The sequence below is a fragment of the Panthera onca genome (genome assembly GCF_046562875.1).
Source record: "Panthera onca isolate mPanOnc1 chromosome E1 unlocalized genomic scaffold, mPanOnc1 haplotype 2 h2.Chr16_ul_13, whole genome shotgun sequence".
Taxonomy (NCBI): domain Eukaryota; kingdom Metazoa; phylum Chordata; class Mammalia; order Carnivora; family Felidae; genus Panthera; species Panthera onca.
In genome coordinates, this window is record NW_027675812.1 from 312,123 (window position 1) to 335,283 (window position 23,161).

Here is a 23,161-nt window from a genome sequence, read left to right on the forward strand (position 1 = left end):
TGAAGAATGAGAAAGACATTTTAGACTGAGGGAACAGTTTGTGTAAATATGGCAGGAACATTATCAGACATGGCATCCTTTTCCATGGGCTTCCACAGGTTTTTGTCATTTGTCAGTGGTGGCTTTTAGGGGGTCTTTGGTGGCTGGGATGTAGTGTGAAGATAGAACCAGGCTGCATGGATTTTAGTAGGTAGTCATTTATGGTGAGTTCTGGGTTGATAGACATAAGTGGAGGGATGTTCTGGAGCATAAAGATGCCCATAAAATAGGGATTTTAAAGCTTAATCTCAAGTCATATTATTAAATAGCCTTTAGGGCATGCTCTACCAGAAGCAACAGAAATTACATATGAAACCACTGTGGCTTTTTTTTTTTTTTTTTTTTTTTCTTTTTTTGGCTTATGGAATTCTGGTCTGGATTTCTAGGCTTTGTACTTGGGGAGCTAAACTGAAAAATTATGCTGATTTCATAGATTGTTGTAGGAATTAAATAGAACCCATTGGCACTAGAATAGTCTCAAGAAATAGGAAGCAGAAACCTGGGAATTATCCTTGACAACTCTTGTTTTCTCTGTTCTCCTCATGCAACCGTTGTGAATTACTATTATTTTAAACTTCTAGATATCTCTTAAATCTCTCTATTTTCCACCATTTCCTTAGTCCAAGTTACCATAATTTTTCCTTAGGACCATCACTGTTCATCCTAACAAGTCCACCCACATCCAGTCTTTTTTTTTTTTTTTTTTTTTTTTAATGTTTATTTATTTTTGAGAGAGACAGAGACAGAATGCGAGTGGGTTAGGGGCAGAGAGAGAGGGAGAATCCGAAGCAGGCTCCAGGCTCTGAGCTGCCAGCACAGAGCCCAACGGGGGGCTCGAACTCACGAGCTGTGAGATCATGACCTGAGCCGAAGTCGGACGCTCAACCGACTGAGCCACCCAGGTGCCCCCACCCACACCCAGTCTTATCCCCCTTAACACTATGGCCAGAATGATCTTTTCAAAACACACATCTGTGGGGCGCCTGGGTGGCTCAGTCAGTTAAGTGTCCGACTTTGGCTCAAGTTATGATCTCAGGCTTGTGGTTTCAAGCCCCATGTTGGGCTCTGTGTTGACAGTTCGGAGCCTGGAGCCTGCTTCAGATTCTGTCTCCCTCTCTCTCTCTGCCCCACCTCCCCTCTCAAAAATAAATAAACATAATAAAAAAATAAAAAAACCCCACACATCTGATCATGTTACCTCCTTGCATAAACTCTAATAATACTTCTTGGGATGAAGAGCCCTTTAAGGTCACGTACAAGGACTTGCAATGTCTGGCCTTTACCTTAGATCTCCAGCGTCATCTCAGACCACATTCTGCTTTGCTTACTGTGCCCTCTTAGAGTTTCAGTTATATACCAGGCTTCCTCCTGCCATAGCCTTTACATATATTCTTTTCTTTTCCTGGAGCATTCTTTCCCTCCTAGTGAATTACGACTCATACTTTGGATCTAAACTCCACTCTATTCTTTAAGGATGCTTCCATGACTTTTCTGACTAGGTCAAGTTCTCATACACTCTCACAGCACTAATCACAGTTGCAATTTTTATTTCTTATATTTTTAAAAATTTTTTTCATTGTTTATTTTTGAGAGAGATAGAGAAACAGAGTGTGAGTGAGGGAGAGGCAGGGAGAGAGAGGAAGACACAGAATCTGAAGCAAGGTCCAGGCTCTGAGCTGTCAGCACAGAGCCCAATGCGGGGCTCGAACTCACAAACCACGAGATCACGACCTGAGCCAAAATGAGACGCCCAACCGACTGAGCCACCCAGGTACCCCTATTTCTTATGGTTTTGTGAAGATCTGTATCTCAAATAAGACTAAATACCAAGAAAGCAGATATCATGTGTACTTTTGCTCAATATTGTATCCTCAGTACTCCATACAGTGCTTGTGGCACATATTAACTGCTCAACAAATATATGTTGAATGAATTAATAAGTCTCACCCTTCACTCCATCTCCTCCAACCAGAGAGAATAAGATTTTTTCATTTTGTCATTTTTAATAACCTGGTTGTGACTTAAGGTAAAATTCCTCATAGGGGAGGTCCTTGTCTTTTGACTAGGAAAATCGTTTTAACAGGTATGTTTGATTATGAGAGCTAAAGCCTATTGGGAGATACCTAGTTTGAGCAAAAAGGTAAGGTAAAGTACTCTATATAAGACAACAACAGGAACTTAGAATACAACAGTGGCTAATCGGCAGCTGGAAGAGGAACACTGAGGGAACCTAAGATTGGATGGGGGTCTAGCAATCAATAGAGAGTGGCTGTAGAACTTTAGGACAATACTATGTAGTGCTTGCTGTGCTATAAAGAAATCCCTTACTCTCATTAATTTCAAGTTATCTAGTAAGAGTTGGTTATATACAATAGCCTTGTGTTAGTCATGTGGTGGGTGGATTTAAAGGAAAAGGGTCTGTAGGTTCTGTGTTAGGTAGGCTTGGGGTGGAGAGAAGATAGCACCTATAGGATGTGATAATGTGAGAGAGATCAGGAGTCCACGGGAATAGAAAAAACGAAAATCAACTGCCAGAGTATAAAACACTCAGGAATCTTCAAATTTTGGAGGGAGTATTGATTGCTGTTCATATAATGTATGGTGTGGGGTCGGGGCTATTTTACTTAAACATTAAAGGAAAGGACACCCTCAGAATGCCAAAAGTTTTGGGTTACCCCGGTAAGAGATATGGATTCTTCTGTAACAGAATTTTGAAGTAAGGAGTGATATAAGTCGGTTATCCTGCTAGTAGAAGTCGTAGCACCCTGGTATAGGTACTGGTTTTTTTTTGTTTTTTTTTTGTTTTTTTTTTTTTCAACGTTTTTTATTTATTTTTTTTTGGGACAGAGAGAGACAGAGCATGAACGGGGGAGGGGCAGAGAGAGAGGGAGACACAGAATCGGAAACAGGCTCCAGGCTCCAAGCCATCAGCCCAGAGCCTGACGCGGGGCTCGAACTCACGGACCGCGAGATCGTGACCTGGCTGAAGTCGGACGCTTAACCGACTGCGCCACCCAGGCGCCCCAATATAGGTACTGTTTTAACATCTTGTTTTTGTATTTGGTTTGGTTTTTTGGAGCAGTACTGATAACATGGAGAATATCTTCATGAGTATGCATGATGAAGAGGAATGCTGCTGGAATTTGCAAGGAAGTCCAATAAGCATTTGCTTCATTAAGATCTGGCAAGAGGAATATGGAAAATCACTTGATGACAGTTCTGGTAGTTTGGTTTCTGAGATAGGATATTGGTGCAGTAGTTTTTTCTCTCGTGGTATTTACCGATCTAGTAATTGAATTGGGTGAAAAGTAGTAACTAGTACGATTTTTGATGAGAAGGTCTCTGATATTGTGGAGCTATTGTGGAGATTATGGAAATGTGTTAATAGTCATTTAACACCTTCAAAGTAATGTTGCCTTGAATATGACTTTGATGATTAGGATACTTTTTTTTCACATTAGATAGTTACATTTTCCAGGTTGAATGGAAAGGAAAGTTCCAATATGAGCTTCCTCCAGAAGGACAAATGTAAGAGTGGGAAGCTGTTTTGAACTTCTCTTATGAAGTAAATGCTACCTGTAACTGTACTGATTGTCTCAGTCTCAACCAGGAATTATTCATTGAGGTTTTGATAAGCTAGATAGGGGTCAAAATAGTAATTTCAGATTCTGTAATGCTTATTTGGCCACCAGAGACTATATAAATGGGTAGTATTTGTCTTAGATGTGTGTGAGAAGTATTTGTCATTGCATAGAAGAAGGAATAAATTTGAGCGAGAGCTAGTAAATCTATACATGGTTGGCTACTGCATGCTCACTGGTCAATGTTGGACCTCTTTCCAGAAAGGGGAGTTCTTTAAGTAGAGACCAGATATAAACAATACAGCCTTCTCCATTGGATTAATTTTTGGATGATCCAACAGAAACTTTACACTGATCAAATTCACGAGTTTGAGGGTTGAAGCCTTGAATTATTTTAGGACTTATGCTTTGATCTAAGAACTTGGGATATGGACTCTACAGAAGTTCCAGAAGTTCACTGGGGTGTTAGAACCACAATCAAGAACAGAATGAGAATAAATACCAAGAAAATAAAAAAACAGAATGTAAGAGTGGCGCCTGGGTGGCTCAGTCGGTTAAGCGTCCAACTTCGGCTCAGGTCATGGTCTCGTGGCTCGTGAGTTCGAGCCCCACGTCAGGCTCTGTGCTGACAGCTCAGAGCCTGGAACCTGCTTCAGATTCTGTGTCTCCCCCTCTCTCTGCCCCAACCCACTTGCATTCTGTCTCTGTCTCTCTCAAAAATAAATAAACATTAAAAATAATTAAAAAAACCCCCAGAATGTGAGAAGCAGTTCTAATCAGAAGGCAACTTAACATCAATTGGTGTAGCACTTCTTTGGTTGGGTCAAATACTTACTTGCTTTGCAGTGATTTAAAGTCCTGGACCTGACATAGCTTACCAATTTTCAAAGAAGCAGAATGAATCAATCTTACCCAACACCAAAACCATAGTGTATATAATAATTCTTGGACTCAAAAGGCACATTAAAAACTGGCATCTTCTTTTCAGGGTCTTTGCTTATGCTTATAACTGAATAGTTGATTTTTTAGGCATAGGCTGAAGAACAAACCTAGTATTTTTATAAGTAGGTAAGTCAACACCTGGTCTTTCTCACCTTGAATGTCAAGCGAAGTTAGACATTTGGAGGCAAGAACTATTGGGTGTCCAATTGGAACAACATTATTTGAGGTCACTGTCTCTGACCCCATTCTCTGTCATACACTGTCCAAGAAGGAAAATGGTTTTAGACAGAGGCAAGGGAAGGAATGGTAGAAGTTATAATTATGGGAGTGCTGTACATGTGTAAGATGCTAAGTAAATGGTTTACTGCTATCCACAATGTAGACATTGCATGATTCTTTACAGCCTTTAGTATATTTATTCATTCAAAAATATTTTTTTTATTTAATTTTTTATTTTTTTAAATTTACGTCCAAATTAGTATATAGTGCAACAAGGACTTCTGGAGTAGATTCCTTAGTGCCCCTTACCCGTTTAGCCCACCCTCTCTCCCACAACCCCTCCAGTAACCCTCAATTTGTTCTCCATATTTACAAGTCTCTTATGTTTTGTCCCCCTCCCTGTTTTATCAAAAATAATTTTTAAAAAATAATTTTTTTAAAGTTTATTTATTTATTTTGAGAGAGAGACAGTGCAAGTGGGAGAGAGGCAGAGAGAGAGGGAAAGAGAGAATCCCAAGCAGGCTCTGCACTGTCAGCGCAGAGCCCAGCGTGGGGCTCGAACCCATGAACTCTGAGATCATGACCTGAGCCCAAATCAAGAGTCAAACACTCAACTGACTGAGCCACTCAGGTGCCCCTCAAAAAAATTAGTTTTTAAGTGCTAGGAAGTATATAATTTGCTAGGCATTGGGGAAACAAATGACATCCTGTACTCTTGAAGAGCTCACAATCCAGTGAGAAAGACAAAAGAGCTAAAACTTGAAATTCTACCTATAGTAAATTCTCAAAACACTATTTGTTAAATGAATGAAATATTAACCTGATTACCTAGCTGTGGAGCTTAAAATGTGACTAATTTCTTTTGATGGGAAACTCTTTTATTAAGGGAAAAAGAAAATAATGGTCTTTTATGTTTCAGTGTATACTGAGCTATTAACAATTCTAGATATTATTCACAACCTCTGTTCCTACTTTCACACATCTCTGTGTTGTTTTTGTATTAGAATGGGATGGAAACTAGATTTGTGTTCAAAAAAGAAATAACAGCACTTGAACTTACTCTTTCTATTACAGGTAACCACATGGTGGATATTAGAGATATTCTATTTATTTTGGATGAACTACAGCACCAGTATGAAGATTTTTGTAAGTGAGCTCTTGTTGCTACAGCAAGTTTTATTTATAAATAAATTGCCTTTAAATTAAATCCTAATTTGTAGGTTTTATCATATGGAATCTGAAAGCCTTCTCTGACCCCATTAACTCTAACTCTTTTAAATTTTTTTTTATGTTTTACTTATTTTTTGAGAGCAACAGAGACAGAGCGTGAGCGGGGGAGGGGCAGAAAGAGAGGGGGAGACACAGAATCCAAAACAGGCTCCAGACTCTGAGCTGTCAGCACAGAGCCCAACACGGGGCTCGAACTCACAGACTGCGAGATCACGACCTGAGCTGAAGTCAGACGCTTAACCGACTGAGCCACCCGTGTGCACCCCCCCCCCCCATTACTCTAACTCTTTAGATAAAAGTTTAAATCCTAAATATACCTAATCAGTATTGATTATGTAACTACCATAATTTTCTTTTATCTTTCCCTTAATATTTTGCAACATGAAGTCAACTTTAAAACAAAATAATAACACTAAGAAAAAAAATGTAATTTGCAATTTGTGGGTCATTCTGACATCCTGACATTGACAGTTAAAAATTTTTAATATAGGGGTGCCTGAGTGGCTCAGTCAGTTAAATGTCCAAATTCGGCTCAGGTCATGATCTCATGGTCCGTGAGCTCGAGCCCCTCATCAGGCTCTGTGCTGACTGCTCAGAGCCTGGAGGCTGCTGCAGATTCTGTGTCTCCCTCTCTCTCTCTGACCCTCCCCTGCTTGTGCTTTGTCTGTCTCAAAAATAAATAAACATTAAAACATTTTTTAAAAATTGTTTTTAGTATATTATTCAGTATCATTCATGATTAGTTTTGTTTTTCTCCATTAAGTATGTTTTTAAAAATCTCTTCCTATTACACATGGTGTCACTCCCTTTTCTTTCTCTGTCCGGACATCCTTTGGTCAAGATTATCTATGTGTATAATTTTAAGCTCAATTTGGCTCAGTTGGTTGAGTGTCTGACTTCAGCTCAGGTCGTGATCTCACGGTTCATGAGTTCGAGCCCCGCATTGGGCTCTGTGCTGACAGCTCAGAGCCTGGAACCTGCTTCGGATTCTGTGTCTCCCTCTCTCTCTCTTCCTCCCCTGCTCACAGTCTGTCTCTGCCTCCCTCAAAAATAAATAAAGATTTAAAAAGATTAGAAAAAAGAATTATATAGTTCTAATAAACTTGCTACAAATAGAGCAGCCTCTTGCCTGATCCTTTCCTCAGTTTCTCCAGAGGCAAACATTTTAGCTGATTACCTGATATTTGTTTTCATGACTGTAAATAACATGTTTGTATTGCTTCTTGTTGATTTTTTAAAATTTTGGGTAGACCTAGTAAACTCCTTAATATGAAAAATAAGGATTTAGCTCTGTTTCATTTTCCCTGTCCCCACCATATCCACTTCCCATACCTATCCATCCTCCTAATATAGTCATAGGGTAATTGAGTAAGTTTTAATTCTGTATTTATGTTAATATATTTATGTACACACTATTCACTGCTGAGCCACATGTAAGTATCTTGTGGCTGCTTTCTCTTTCTGTACAATTTTTCCCTCTTTGAGTTGTCTTATTTACTTATTTGCTTGGTTTAAAAAAAAAGTATATATATTACTGATTGAAGCTTAGACTCTGCCAACTGTCTAAATATCCTCTTCGTAAGTTTGTCTGCACAAGGTATTCTAGTAGTTTTGTCTTCTTGAAGAAATCTTCTTTAGAGTATTTTGATGTTCTTCAGTATGAATTTGTTGCCCTCTACATTTTGTGTGCAACTGTCATCTTGAGATGTTTCTTCATTAACATGCTGGAGACTTTTCACTTCTCTCCTCCTATGACAGATTCTGTCTTCATATTTTATTGATAGTTTGGGTACAGAATTCTAGATTGTAAATAATTTTCTATGTTTTCTACTTTTCAGTATTGCCATTGAAGTGCAAAATTTTCTGACTCTTGACTTTGACACTGATTTTTTTTTTTTTCAAGCATATAGGATATTTTCTAGTCTTCTGAAAGTCTCCTTGAAAGAAGTTTCTTTGTAACGATTGTGCTGAATACAGCGTCCTTTGATTCTGGAAAATTAAAATAATTTGTTGATGATTTCCTTTCCTCTATTTTTTCTGTCTCTGTGGAACTCTTGATATTTGGATATGTGACATAATGGGATGATTCCTTTTTTTTTTAACCTTTTTCTCTTATCTCTTTGTTATGCTTTATTTATTTATTATTTATGTCATGAGTGAGAGTGGAAGAGGGGCAAAGGGAGAGGGAGAGGGAATCTTAAGCAGGTTCCACACCCAGCGCAGAACCCAACATAGGGCTCAATCTCACGACTGTGAGATCATGACCTGGGCCGAAATCAAGAGTCGGATGCTTAACTGACTGAGCCACCCAGGTGCCACTCTTTGTTATGTTTTCTGAGAGAGTTCCTTAAATTTATCTTCCAATGCTTCTATTTAGTTTTTCATTTGTACTTTTAAATTTCCAATAATTTCTTTCCCCTCTGTTATTTTATTATAATATCCTCCTCTTATTTCATGAGCATTTCTATTGTTCCACAAACAATATCTTCTGTTGCAACTAAGAACTTCTGTTGCAATGCTTTTGAGATTTCCTTTTTCATTCATATTCTGTCTCCTCCAAGGTATTTTTTTCTGTTTGTTTTTCATTTTAGGAGTGTTCCTCAAATGTCTGGTGATCTTTGGTTGTCTACTCATATTTGAGAATGGTGAACTCAAAAGCTATTTGGAAGCTCTGAGACTGAGGGCAAAACTAGCTGATTATGAGCTGTAGGATAATGATTCTTTTTTTTTTTTTTTTTTTTATTTTTTATTTTTTAATATATGAAATTTACTGTCAAATTGGTTTCCATACAACACCCAGTGCTCATCCCAAAAGGTGCCCTCCTCAATACCCATCACCCACCCTGCCCTCCCTCCCACCCCCCATCAACCCTCAGTTTGTTCTCAGTTTTTAACAGTCTCTTATGCTTTGGCTCTCTCCCACTCTGGCCTCTTTTTTTTTTTTTTTCCTCCCCCTCCCCCATGGGTTTCTGTTATGTTTCTCAGGATCTACATAAGAGTGAAACCATATGGTATCTGTCTTTCTCTGTATGGCTTATTTCACTTAGCATCACACTCTCCAGTTCCATTGTAGGATAATGATTCTTAACCAGAGATGATTCGGAGATTTCCCCCGCCCCCCGCCCCGAACTTCCCCTTCCCCCAGGAACATTTGGAAACATTTGGAGACATTTTTGGTCATCACAATCTGTATTACTGGCATCAAGTGGTGAGAGGCCAGGGATGCTTCTGAGTATCCTACAATACACAGGACAGCTCTCTCAATAAAGAAGTATCTGTCTCAAAATGCCTGTACTGCTGAGACTGAGAAACCCTGCTATCGGGTGGTCTGGCTGGGCTATTTGCCTGGAAAACCCTTAATATGACTGTCTTTAGGGTATATTTCCTTTTGAGATGGTCAGAGTGTTCAAAGAAACTTTGAATATCCTTCCCGCAGGTATAGCCTTGCTTCATAGAATTCCAGGTGTTAAATAAGACGAAAGACTGAAGTTCCCATTATTCAGTGTAAGCCTCCCTCCGAGTTTTGCAGGTAATACTCCTACCCTCTATTGTGTTTAGTATTCCATAATCCAGAGCCCTTGTGTTTAACCCTTTCTGATGAATTGTCACTTTCCTGCTGGAGTAGGAGAAGATCAATAACTGGCTGTGCCCAGTGGATAAAAGTGAATATCTGGCCGTGTGAAGAGACCCTAGGTATCAAATTACTACTTAAAGGGATTTTAACCAGTTCTTTCTTTTTAGCTTCACTCTTACCCTCACTTTTAGAGATACCTAAATGCTACTAATTTATGAGCTTTTGGAGTTTTTGTGTTATGAACTGGGTTGCTTCTTGGCTTTCCCCATTCTGCCTTATGGTTCAGCCTTTTCAGGTCTACTAAGTTCATCAGCTTTCCAGATTCCAAAATTTAATTGTAGTAGTTTCTTTTCCTCTTCTTTTTTGTTATTATGGATTTGTGATGTTTTAAAAATTCCTTTAGTTTATTTTTGAGAGAGAGAGAGAGAGAGCGAGCCGGGGAGGGCAGAGAGAGGGGAAGACACAGAATCCAAAGCAGGCTCCAGGCTTCAAGCTGTTAGTACAGAGCCTGATGTGGGGCTCCAACTCACAAACCGCGAGATCATGGCCTGAGCTGAAGTTGGACACCTAACTGACTGGGCCAGCCAGGCATCCCCAAAATTCCTTAGTTTAAATGGAGTGTTTGAAGGCTGTTCAATTTGCTATTATTACCTGAACGTTTCAAAGTTTATTTTGAATTCTAATTTTGTCTTTGATGTGGAAGTTTTTTCATTAATTTTTCTTTTCTGACATAGATATTACTAATAATCACATACCCACTCCCATGCATAATAATTCATGTTATTCATTCTTCTGAATCCTTGCTGATTTTTTTTTACTAGTTCTGTTATAGAGAAAGGAATATTGTCTCCAAATATAATTGTAGATTTGTCTATTTCTCCTTTCAGTTTTGTCAGGTTTTGGTTCATGCATTTTGAATCTCTGTTGCTAGGTGAATTCACATTTAGAATAGTTCTATCTTCTTGGTGAGCTGATTCTTTTATCATTATGCAATATGTATGTGATCACTGGTAATTTTCTTTTCTCTCAAGTTTACTTTTTCTGATTCTAATATAACTCCAGTTTTCTTTTGATTAGTGCTTAGATGGTAAGTATTTTCCATCCTTTTACTTTTAACCTTCTTATATCACCAGTTTTGAAGTATTTTGTAAACCACACAGAGTTGGGTGATGTTTTTTGTATTTATTTGTATAATTCCTGTATTTTAATTGGAGTGTTTAGATCATATGTAATGTAATTACTTATACATTCAGACCAGGTGTACCATATTATTATTTGTTTTCTATTTTTTCCTCTGTTTTTCAACCATTTTCTCCCTTCTTTTTTTGGGAGCATTTTTTTAGTATGTGAATTTATTCTATATGTATTTTCACTATATCTCTGTATTTTTCCAGTGGTTGTTTTAAGGATTATAGTATACATACTTAACCTTTTCTAGTATGCTAAAATAAATATTTTACCACTTCAAGTGGAATATAGAAGTTTTACCCTTATATAGATCTTTTTACCCTCCCTCTGTTAAGCTGTAATTTTATTATGTATTACCACTATACACACTGAAAACTTCAGACAATGTTTTATAAGTTTTGCCTTCAATGATCAAACATATTTTAAACTTCTAAGAGGAGAATAATAGTCTATCATAAAATCAAGTATTATAACATTTGAAATACTTTAAAATGTGTTATTCAAATGTAAGGTACTATTCTGAGCCATCAGATGAATTTTATAAAGGAAGCCCCAGTGGGACATTGTATTAATATTTTTCTGAAGAGGTTATTTTATATACAAACTATTTTTTCCCACAAGTACTGAGAATCTTTAGGAGGGTAAATATTTGTATTCTGATGTTAAATGAAAAACAATTTTTTTAATGTTTATTTTTGAGAGAGAGGGAGACAGAACGTGAGTGGGGGAGGGGCAGAGAGTGAGGGAGACAGAATCTGAAGCAGGCTCCAGGCTCTGAGATGTCAGCACAGAGCCCAATCTGGGGCTCAAACCCATGAGCAGTGAGATCATGACCCGAGCCGAACTGGGATGCCCAACGAACTGAGCCACCCAGGTGCCCCTGTATTCTGATTTTATAAATAAAAATTTCCCCACTCCAACTTCCTTATACTTCAGTATGCTCATAACTAAGGGATTTGTAGCTGTATTGGCATATTTAGCCTATAATCTTTCAAAATTGGCAGAGTGGGGAATGAGAACTACAACCTTCAGTAGGCTATCACTTTTGATTTGGTGCAACTTCAAATAGCTTTGGATAAAAGAATTTAAATATATTAAACCAGAAGATTATATTTAACCTAGTTAATATTTCAGTCTTAGTTATCAGCTCTGTTAGTTTTTCAACATATTAACCTTATTTAACTTTTTAAACTTTGTTTATTTAAGCAATTGATAATTTCTTGAATAGTTTTCATGAGGACTTAGTTGTTACTTTTTAAAAACTATTACAAATGGTACAGGTAAATAGAATAATTAAATATGTTTCTCTTGCTTAGCAGGTATGGAATCATCTGCCTTGGATGAATCTACCTCAAACAGAAAGTTATCAAATATATCAGAATGTTATCCACAGTATAGGATGAAAAGCAGTTTCTCTTCCAGACTACGTGAACCATCATTATTCCCAAAGTTAAATGGAAAACACCTCCAATATCATAAAATTATGGAGGATAATGATTACCTTGAACTTAAAAGATCAAAAAATCCTTTGCAAATAAAAAAATTCCTAAATGGGGTTGATAGCAGTGATACAGGATTCTGGGAACCATATTCAAAGGATGGCATAAACTTTAAGAAAAGTTCAGAGAAGATTGAAATTCATGACTCAAAGTCTACGTCACATAGCTTGAAGAGCATTACAAGCCTCAAAAAGTCTCTGGATAAAAGTGATAATTTTAGTATCCCGAAACTTCAGAAGCCAGCTGTGAGAAGGCATTCCAGCCTCCTAAAACGGGTTTCGTCGAAAGAAAAGATTGCAGTGAATGCTCTGGGTCAGTATCATATATGTAAGTCAAAATATAGGTCCTTGAGTTCTTGAGTCATCACAGAAACAAGCTGAATTAACCATTGATTAGACAGTTGTTTGCATTTCATTTGTCAGTGCTATTGAGTAATCACCACTTCTGGTATATAGATCAGTGTATACAACACAGTGGTTTTAAGTTGTGCCTTTTTAGATGGTTGTGTTCCCTTTTTCAGATGCCTAACTTTGACCAAGAAGTTTATTCAGAGATTAATTCAACTCACTCAAGTTCCCTAGAAATAGAGGGCCTGTTTTCTTTTGGAAATGCTTATTTTATAATTTTTAAACTAAATATGTAAGGAGTCTATGTGAAATTTTTGTTCAGGTTCCGTAATTTAAATATATGATATCCATATCCAACATGATATGATAATGCTTCAGATATCATCTCTTTTGGACATGGGAATATGAAGAAAGATAAAATAACTACTATTTTACAGTTTGGGTCCCCAGGGCTTTATGGTCTTTCTCAAAGATGAGCAAGGTTTTCCAACCAATATATAGTTTCCTCCTTCCGTGGTACCTCTATCACAGAAGTCCTGTGTTTGGAACTTAATTAAATACTCCTTCCTATAGTCCTTGGCTGAAGTTACTCAAGTTGTTTATTTTCTTGAAAGAAACTTATCTTTTTATTGCATTTAATATTGAAGGTAATTGTTAAAATGAGTGCTTAGTGAAATACTAGTGGTTCTTACACAGTAATACAAATTTTAAACAACTCAGTTGAACAGAAAATGTGCTCTTTTAAGGAGGCACAACAATGTTCTTTCTGATTCCTTTACTGATACACTACTATTACTCTGTGCCTCATTCCTAATTCTGAGTTCTTTATATTCCAGTAAGATTAAAACACTTGTTAAAGGAACAGTGGAATAGTAGGCATTTAGCCCATGGGTAGAAGCAGCCTGTGGAAGAAAGTGCTTATCTATCTTGCTGGTGTCGCCAACCTTTGCCATACTTAATATTCTTTGTAAAGAGAAGTGTGAAATAGTTTATCTGGTATAACTTCTCAAGATAAATTGATGGTAATTGAGCATTTCTGAAATGTGACTGTCATTTGATATACATTTTAAAAACATTTTTAACTTTTCATGTTATGATAATTTTTAAATCATAAGAATTACACAAAGGGAAAGACATTTCTATATACTCTTCATCTCGTTTTCCCAGGTATTAAGATCTTGTATAATCACAGTACAGTGAACTAAATCAGGAAATTGACACTGATACAATATTATTTACTATTTCATCTGAAGACCTTATTCAATTTTTTTCAATTGGTCCATAAATGTATTTTTCCTGGTTCAAGGTCTCATCTAGGATCACACGTTACATTCAGTTGTCATGTGTCCCTTAGTCTCCTCTGATCTAGGATAGTTTCATGACCATGACACTTTCGAAGAGTATTGACTAGTTAATTTGTAAAATGTCCCTCGTTTTGGGTTTTCCTTATATTTCTTCGTAAGTTCAGGTTATGCATTTTTGGTGGGAATTACAGAGAAGTGATACTATGCCTATCTCAGTGCATGATATTAGGGGACTCATGACGGCCATGCGTATCTACTGCTAAGATTTTATGATTTTGAAGATTGTGAACTGAAAACATGTAGCCTAAAATGATGGGAAGGGGAAGAACTCTCATTGTTTGCTTGGAATCCTGGAATTTAGACAAAACACTTTGTTGTTGTGATCTCTTGAACTCGTTCATTATATTTTAATCAGAACCAAGCAGCATTGGCTGGGTCACTGGAACAGGCTGTTCCTCCAAACAAGTAGTTTATAAACATTTATAGAACTTCAAGATTGTTTTCTGTTTGAGCTATATGGGAAATATTTAGGTATAATGTAAGCTACAACAGAAATATGAAGAAAAAAGCAGTCATATGAGGTAATAATAATTAGATAAAACTTGTTTTCTAATTGCTAAAGACTTTGGGGGCTAATTATTGCTTAAGACACATAAATTCTGTGGCTGAATAGTCTTCTACATTTTGTATATTTACAAAACATCTGTGAAGCTATCAATAAACTCCAAGAAAATTACATTGCTGCAGAAGAACTTCAATCCATTTTGCCTTCAATAGGAGTTACTTTATCAGACAAAGAGTTCAAGGAGATTGTGGCAAAGACTACTCAAAATGGTGAGACTGGTAATACCAAACTTTTTGAAAAAATTAGATACTTTTATGGGATAGTATTAAATGATGGAGTAAGTTCTCAACTAGGAATGGAACAGAATGGGCCATGCTAAAGAAGATTCTAAAAGAACAGATATAAAAATGGAAAGTGGAAAAAAAAATTCCTGGAAAATCTGCCCTAATGCATTGGTTTGGAGGGACTAGGCCTTTTATATCTCAGAATTGTTATGTAACACTCTATCACTCTCCCTAGCTATGCCTTCCCGTATGGGACAGGTACTGGAAAGGCTGGCCCAGTTGTAGGGAGGTTCAGGCAATAAGAGCACAAAATCCAAGGGGTACAAAAATCTCTGAGCAAATAGCCTAAAGCATCCAAGAAGAAATAACCGGAGATTCCAAAATGGTAAGGAAGTGCTACAACTAGGAATTTAGGGCTAATGGTACTTAACCAATCAAGGCAGATGATTAGCATCTAGATGTTAAATAGCATATCCCGGTCACCAGCCTAAGTTCAAGGCAGATTTTAAGTTTCCAGGAAGAGCTTTTGTATTGGAGAAGTTGTTTTATCATTAAGTAAGACCCATCCACAACAGAAGTTCAGCTGAGGAGAGGGCAGAGGCAACATTTTGGGGAAAGACTGACTTGGGAATATGTTAGAAATGAATTCTTAGAACCTGAGCAAAATTTCTTAGCTAAGGCAAATGGGAAAGAAGATTAAAAAAAAAAAAAAACCTAAGGTGTAGGTGCTACTAAAATTATTGAGCCCTTTCATGTTGCTTATCAGGATTGGTAGGATCACTGTGGAGGGTGTATATCTAAAAATAGGTAGTTAATTGGATCAGCTGATAGTAATGGGGACACTTGGGTCTGTCAGGATTGGTCAGTATTGTCAAGGTGTCTTAATGGATAGCATTTTGACTGGGTTTTCATGATGGTATGAAATAGACTCCTTAAGTTTCTCATGGTCCATCTATATGGTCACCTTTCCTTTTTCCTATATCTATCAAAAATTGAGGACCTAGCTCAGTCCATTGCACTTTATAATAGGTATTTAAAAATTATTGAGTAATTATCAAAATGAAACGAACTGACCTAATTCAGAGACTCATCTAGGGAGACAGGATATGAAAGGAGAAATAGAATTATGATGAAGTGAAGAAGTAATTTTTTTCATAGTTGTATGAAACTATGAATTTACCTTTTATGCAAAAATATAAAGAATGCATGATCTAAAGTCTTTATTTTACAGGAAATGGAATGGTGAAGTTAGATGACTTTATGAGCGCTCTCTCCAAGGAGCAAAGTCTTCCTGAATGTGATGGTAGGTAGGAAATTTATTTTAAAATGATTTGGAGGAAAGAAGTGGTTAGGTTGAAAAGAGGTTCAACTGAACTGAGTTTGCTTTTTGGGTAGATACTTAATAGTTCTGAAATTCTCAGGCAAGCCATGAAAACTTGATGTATTAGGGTAGTGATAGCTAACTTGCTTCCCTCACAGAATTGTTAGATGGATTTTAAAAACTGTAAAGTACTACATAAATGTATAGTAAGGTAATGAGGGATTCCAACAGGTGATTAGCCCCATTTTTAGCAACTGATGGGTGATTTGATTTTTAATTTTTTTATAAGGAACTTGTTTGAATGAAATACTGGTTTTGTTTCCCTTGTTTTAGAACATTTCTAAAAAAACTGTATTAAGCTATAATTTACATACATAAAACTCACTCATGCACTAATTTTCATGAAATGTATAGAGTCATACAATCAACACCACAATCAGTTTGTTAAAAATTTTGCTTGCAATGATTTGGGTTTTTATGCAAATAATTAAATATTTTTCAGCAAGATTAAAATGAGAAATGAAAGATACTAAGCCTTGCTGTTTTTATTTCCTTTTGTTTATTCATATGCTAAAAATGAAAGATAAGCTTTTTGTGTCTTCCCAAAGGATTTCTCAGATAGAGAAAAATTAATCCAAAGGAAGAGATTTTTCTCTTATACTTACATGAAGTCTCATGTTAAAAACTACATTATTGTGGCGCCTAGGTGGCTCAGTCCATTAAGCGTCCGACTCTTGGTTTCGGCTCCGGTCATGATCTCACAGTTTGTGAGTTCAAGCCCTGTGTTGGACTTCTTGTGGGCAACACAGGGCCTGCTTGGGATTCTCTCTTTCTCTCTCCGCCCCTACCCTGTGTGCTCTCTCTCTCTCAAAATAAATAAACTTAAAAAAAAAGCTACATTATAATTTGTCAGTTATGATGAATTGCTTAAGTGGTGTTCTTAAAGACAATATTAGCAAATTTCTTGAGTGCTTTACCTTGTAATCATTCATTCACGAACTTAGTCACCGTTTCATTGCTGTTTTGTGAAGTAGTGTCGTGGTTGTAGCCGACTTCTCCCTCCCATTTCCCCCGTTATACTGTTTTTAAAATTTATCTTATTTTAACGTTTTATTTATTTAAATAATCTCTACACTCCACATGGGGCTCAGACTGACAACCCCAAGATCAATTGTCTCATGCTCTTTGGACTGAGCCAGCCAGGTGCCCCTAAAATTTATTTTTAATGGTGGTATCTAACACGTAACATAAAATTTGTCATCTTAACCATTTGTAACTGTACAGTTCAATAACATTAGGGTTACGTATATTCACACGGTTGTACAACGAATCTCTAGAACTTTTTCATCTTGCAAAACTGAAACTCTATACCCAGTGAACAACAACTACCCATCTGTGCCTCTCCAGCTTCTGACAACCATCATTCTACTTTCTGTTTCTGTGAATTTGCCTACTCCAGATACTTGAGTGGAATCATATAGTATTTGTCTTTGTGAATGAATGGCTTATTTCACTTATCATAATGCCCTCAGGATTCATCCATGTCGTAGCACGTGCCAGATTTTTCTTTCCTTTTCGTGCTAATATCACATTGCATGTATATGCCACATTCTGTTTGTCCATTCATCCATTAATAGACACCTGTGTTGCTTCTACCTCTTGGCAATTGTGACTAGTGCTGCTGTGAATGTGGGTATGCAAATACCTCTTTGAGCCCCTGCTTTCAATTCTTTGGGATATATAATCAGAAGTGGACACAATCCAGGTTTGTAACGTTTCCTTCACTCCTAAAATTCTCTTGTGCCCATTTATCATTAATCTCTACCTCCATTCCCAGGCAACCACTGATCTGCTTTCTGTTTCCATAAAGTTGCCTTTTTTTAAAAAACATTTAATATAAATGAAATCATAAAACATGTGGTCTTTTGTGCCTGACTTCACTTTTTTTGAGGCTAATTCATGTTGTTGTATGTATCAGTAGTTTGTTCCTTTGTATGGTTAAATAAGTCCATATTACATTTTATAGGTATATTCCATTTTGTTGATGATTCACCAATGTATGACCTTTGCTTATTTGCAGTTTGGGACTGGTATGCATAATGTTGAAATTAATATTTGCATTGCAGTCTTTCTGTGGACATGTTTCCATTTCTTTTGGGTAGATTCCTAGGAGAATAATTGCTAGTGTATATGGTAAATTTATGTTTTACTTTTAAAGAAATTACCAAACTGTTTTCCAAAGTGGCTATACCATTTTCATTCTCACCAGCAATGTGTAAGGATTCTGGTTTCTTCCTATCCTCCACATTTAGGTATTATCTTTTTGTTTATAATCATTATAATTAATAATTGTGTAGTGGAATTTCATTATGGTTTTAATTTTGCATTTCCCTAATGACTGATAATGTCAAGTTTATTTGCACATGCTTACTAGCTGTTCATATATCTTTGGTGAAATATATATTCAAATCTTTTGCCCATATTTAGAATTCCATTTTGATTTATCTATAGTGTTTCAGAGTATATCTCTTTTAAAGTTGTTGCTTCAGGTATATATACATAACTTATCACACTATTGGTGTCATCATTTTTCCAGTTCAAGTGAAATACAGAAGCCTTATCTCCATATACATCCCTCCCTCCTTTATGATATAATTACCTTAAATATTTCCTTATATATATTTAAAACCACATCAGGTGGTATTATTTTTACTTCAACCATCAGACTTGATTAAAAAATTCAAGAGAAGGAAAGCCTACTATATTTACCCATATTTTGACTTACCATTTTCTTTTTTCCTTCTTGATATTCCAGAGTTTTTTTGTTTTATCCTTTATTTTCTGTTTAAGAACTTCCTTTATCCATTCTTAGGTCTATTGACAACAAATTCTTTTAGTTTCCTCTCATCTGAGAACATCTTGATTTCCTCTTCATTCCTGAAAAATAGTTTTTCTGAATATGGGATTTTACGTTGATAGTTCTTTACTTTCAGCACTTGAAAAATATTGTGTCACTTATTTCTGGCTTCCATGGTTTCTGCTGGAAATTCTGTCATTCAAATTGGTTTTCTTTCCCTATAGTGTTTTTCTTAGGCTGCTTTCAAAATGTTCCCTTGTCTTTAGTTTTCAGAAGTTTAATTATGATGGATCTTGACATGGATTTCTTTGGATTTATCCTGTTTGAGGTCCACTTTCGTCTTGGATCTGTAGGTTAATGTCTCTTGATAAAAATTTGGGAAGTGTGCAGGCATTATTTCTTTGAGTGCCTTTTTAAGTCTCTTTTCTTCTGGGACTCTGATGGACACAAATGTTAGATCATTTTTATATTCCTACAGGTCTCTGGAACTGTTCATTTTTTTCTTCAGTTTATTTTCTCAGTGTTGTTCATTGGATGATTTCAGTTGCTTTCAATTCATTGATTCTTACCTTTCTCTCCTCCTTTTAGCTGTTGAGTCCATCCACTGAACTTTTAATTTCAGTCATCATATTTTTTAGTCATTAAATCTCCATTTGGACTTTCTGTGTTGGTGTTTGTGCAAGAGAAAAAGCAGGCAGCTCTCCCAGTCCTCACATACTGTCCCTATACAGGAGAAGACCCCCACCCATCGGCCCAGCCTGATAGGCCCTAGGCCTCTACCACCTTTTTCCTTCCCCAGGCTCTAGGACTGACAAGATAGCTGATGGTTCTTTGGGACGCCCTGAAAAAGTTGATGTGCTGGATAAACTCTTTACCTCTCCAGGAGGAAACTAACAGCTCGGAATTTTAATCTAATCCTGTGCTGAACAGAGGGGAAGATCACTGCTTTCTACCAGCCCAAGCCATCGCTTTATTCTACCCCAAATACTGGACTGTGCTAGACCCATCAGAGCTCCAAGGCTGGCAAAACAGACGCCAATCTTCTGGGGAGGCATTTTGGAAAAGCTGAATTTCTGGATATGTGGACCAAACTCTTCTTCCCCTTGGTTGAAGCTGGGAGCTAGAGTCTTTTTTGGATCATATGGTGCTGCATTGGAGGCAGCACTTGTGGGAGGGTGTCCCAAATCTCTGTACCAGCTTCAGTACGTCTGGTTTTGCATTCTCCTGGGATACAAGAGCCTGTCCGTTAGTTTCTAATTTCTCACAAAAGGAATTTATTTTTTAATTTCTGCTGAATCAGTGTGTTTGTGGGGAGAAGAAGGGTCCAGGGCGTCCTACTCAACCATCTTACTGACATCACTCACAAGCTGTTTACTTTTTTAAAAAAAATTTTTTAATGTTTATTTATATTTGAGAGAGAGAGAGAACGAGAGTGGGAGGGGGCAGAGAGAGATGGAGACAGAATCCGAAGGTTTCAGGCTCTGAGCTGTCAGCACAGTGCTCAACACAGAGCTTAAACCCATGAGTCATGAGATCATGACGTGAGCTGACGTCAGGTGCCCAACCAACTGAGCCACCCAGGTGCCCAGTAAAGCTATTTACTTTTAAGTGAGAATTTTTTTCATCTAAAAATTCCTTTCACAAGATAGTATCATATATCTTGTTCTACATATTTATACATAAAAATTACCTTTTTAAGAATCATTTTAAGAATCATCTAATTCAGACATCATTTTGATCATTTCTTTGTTTAGTAATCCATAATGACATCCAGTGACTGCCTAAAGTCGATTAACTCCTGATAATGGCTTTAATGCCCTCCACTGCCCAGCTTCCTCACTTTCCCTATCCTAATCTTCTATTAGAGAAAATCTATTTGAGTTTAGTTTGTTCCAAAATTTACACAAAAACACACCCGCATGCATACCTGTCGACCCCCTTAATAATTCTATGTGTTTCTAAGTTATTTTAAGAAAATTTTATTGCATGGGCACCTGGGTGGCTCAGTTGATCGAGGGTCCACTTTGGCTCAGGTCATGATCTCGCCGTTCCTGAGTTTGAGCCCCATGTCTGGCTCTGTGTTGACAGCCTGGAGCCTGCTTCAGATTCTGTGTCTCCCTCTCTCTCTGCCCCTCCCTGACTCATGCTGTGCCTTTCTCTCTCTCTCAAAAATAAACATTAAAGCTTTCATTGCAGTAAAAATTTGTTTAAATTTAATGGAGGGAATACTGCCCAAATTTGTGAAGCATATATTCCAAAGTATCATAAAAAGACATGTGGGATAGTTATTTCCAAGTGATAATATTTATGTACACAGAAGATAAACTAAGATTAACCAGGGACTGAGCCATGTATTGCTACAAAATCTTACCCCAATTCATTATTCAGGATTGAAAGTTTTCTACTTATTTCTGTATCTGCTACCGAGAAACAGACTACTAAGAAATTTTAAATTGTTAGAAAATTAAATGGGGAAATTGTATAATATTTTTGTTCCTGTGCACTTAAATTGCAATTAAATTGGCACTTCCTTCGATACAGAGATTATAGCAAAGTAGAATATATTTTTGGCTCTCATTTTGTACTTTGTTGGTTTTCAGTATTAAAGATTCTGGTAATTCTTTTCATATATAACATTTCTGAAGTTATTTTCTATGCTTGTTTATTTAGTGTTAGAACTAAAATTCATCTTACTATTGGTGTTTTCTTTTTGACTTATATTTAATACTCATTAGCATACTGCTTTATTTTCAGTGTTGACTGATGTCATTAAAGCCATTGATAAAATTAAAGATGAAAATATTGATTATGAGGATATGAATACTTGTCTTCAGCATTTTGGAGTTTACCTTTCTAAGCCAGAATTTGAGAAGATCACAGAGTTGACTGAAGCTGACAGTAAGTGAAAACTGGGTTGACACATGTGAAAAGATGGTCACTTTGCTATTTTTTTCCCTCAGAATAATGACTTTATTTTTTTGATTAGAAAAAAGTCCATTAAAATGAAGTCAATACAGAAAAATACTCAAAAGCACAACAAAACACACAAAATCCCATGATCCAGAAATATCCAGTATTAACAGTCTTTCCAGACATTTTTTTCCTATAGGCAAAAGTACAAACAAAAAGAAAGTAGAGTTTGTGGTTTTGCTTTCTGACAAGGAAGAGGTCAGGACAGAAGTCATTAAATGGGACAAATGACTCTTTATTATGCCAAAGCCTATAATTCATAAGGAAGGTACTAGTTTTGAGTATCTCTACCCTTATAACTTAGCAGCATCTTTTCTAAAGAGAAAGGGTGGTTGTGAGATAGACAAGTGTGTGGGGCTATCGATGAAATAAGAATGGCCATGAAGAGTATGTGAAGAGTACAGGAAGAGTATGTGAACTTTTATTACAATATATTTCTTATTTTGTGTGTATTAAAATTTTTCCATAATGAAAAGCAAAAAAAGAATAGAACAAATAGAAGTTATGTGCCTTACGTGAGAAAATAAGACTTTGTTAAAAGACATTATAGAATACCTAAATAAATTGGAATATATCCCATATTAATGGACTCAGAGACCCCCAAGTCTGCCAATTCTCATAATTAATTTACTTATCTAAAGCAATTCTAATAAAACCCTGACGTTTTTGATGAATTGATTCTAATATTTGTATGCATAAACAAAGATCAAGAGTAGCTAAAACACTCTTGAGGAAGAAAAACGTGGATAGGGTGTATGAGTGGTGTTGGAGGGATCTTGCTACCCTGGATATTAAGACTCATTATAAAGTTACAGTAAGTAAAACAGTGTGAAAATGGCACAGGGATAGAGAAATTGACTGATAGGACAGGATAAGTAACTTCCAAATATATCTACACACATATAAGGAAACATATATAATGAGGTGGCAGATTACTGGGGGGGAGGGGAAGCACCAGTTAATAAATGGTGCTGGAATAATTAATTATTCAAATGTAAAAAATAGAATTGGATCCCTACCTATATATCATATTCAGTAATGATTTCCAGATACGAACACTAAAATTCTCTTTAGAGAAAGAAGAAAAATTTTCTGACTTAGAGTTACAAGGAATTATTTTTAAGATACAAAATCACTAACCAGAAAAGAAAAGATTTATACATTTGACTACATTAAAAATAAGAACTTCTCTTTATTAAAAGGTAATACAAACAGAATGAAAATACAAGCCACAAATGTAG

The 23,161-nt window shown here is 36.5% G+C and overlaps 1 pseudogene; it reads left to right on the forward strand.

Annotated features, from left to right (window-relative positions):
* Positions 1 to 23,161, forward strand: part of LOC145715134 (EF-hand calcium-binding domain-containing protein 13-like) — a 99,009-nt pseudogene that overhangs the window by 34,376 nt on the left and 41,472 nt on the right.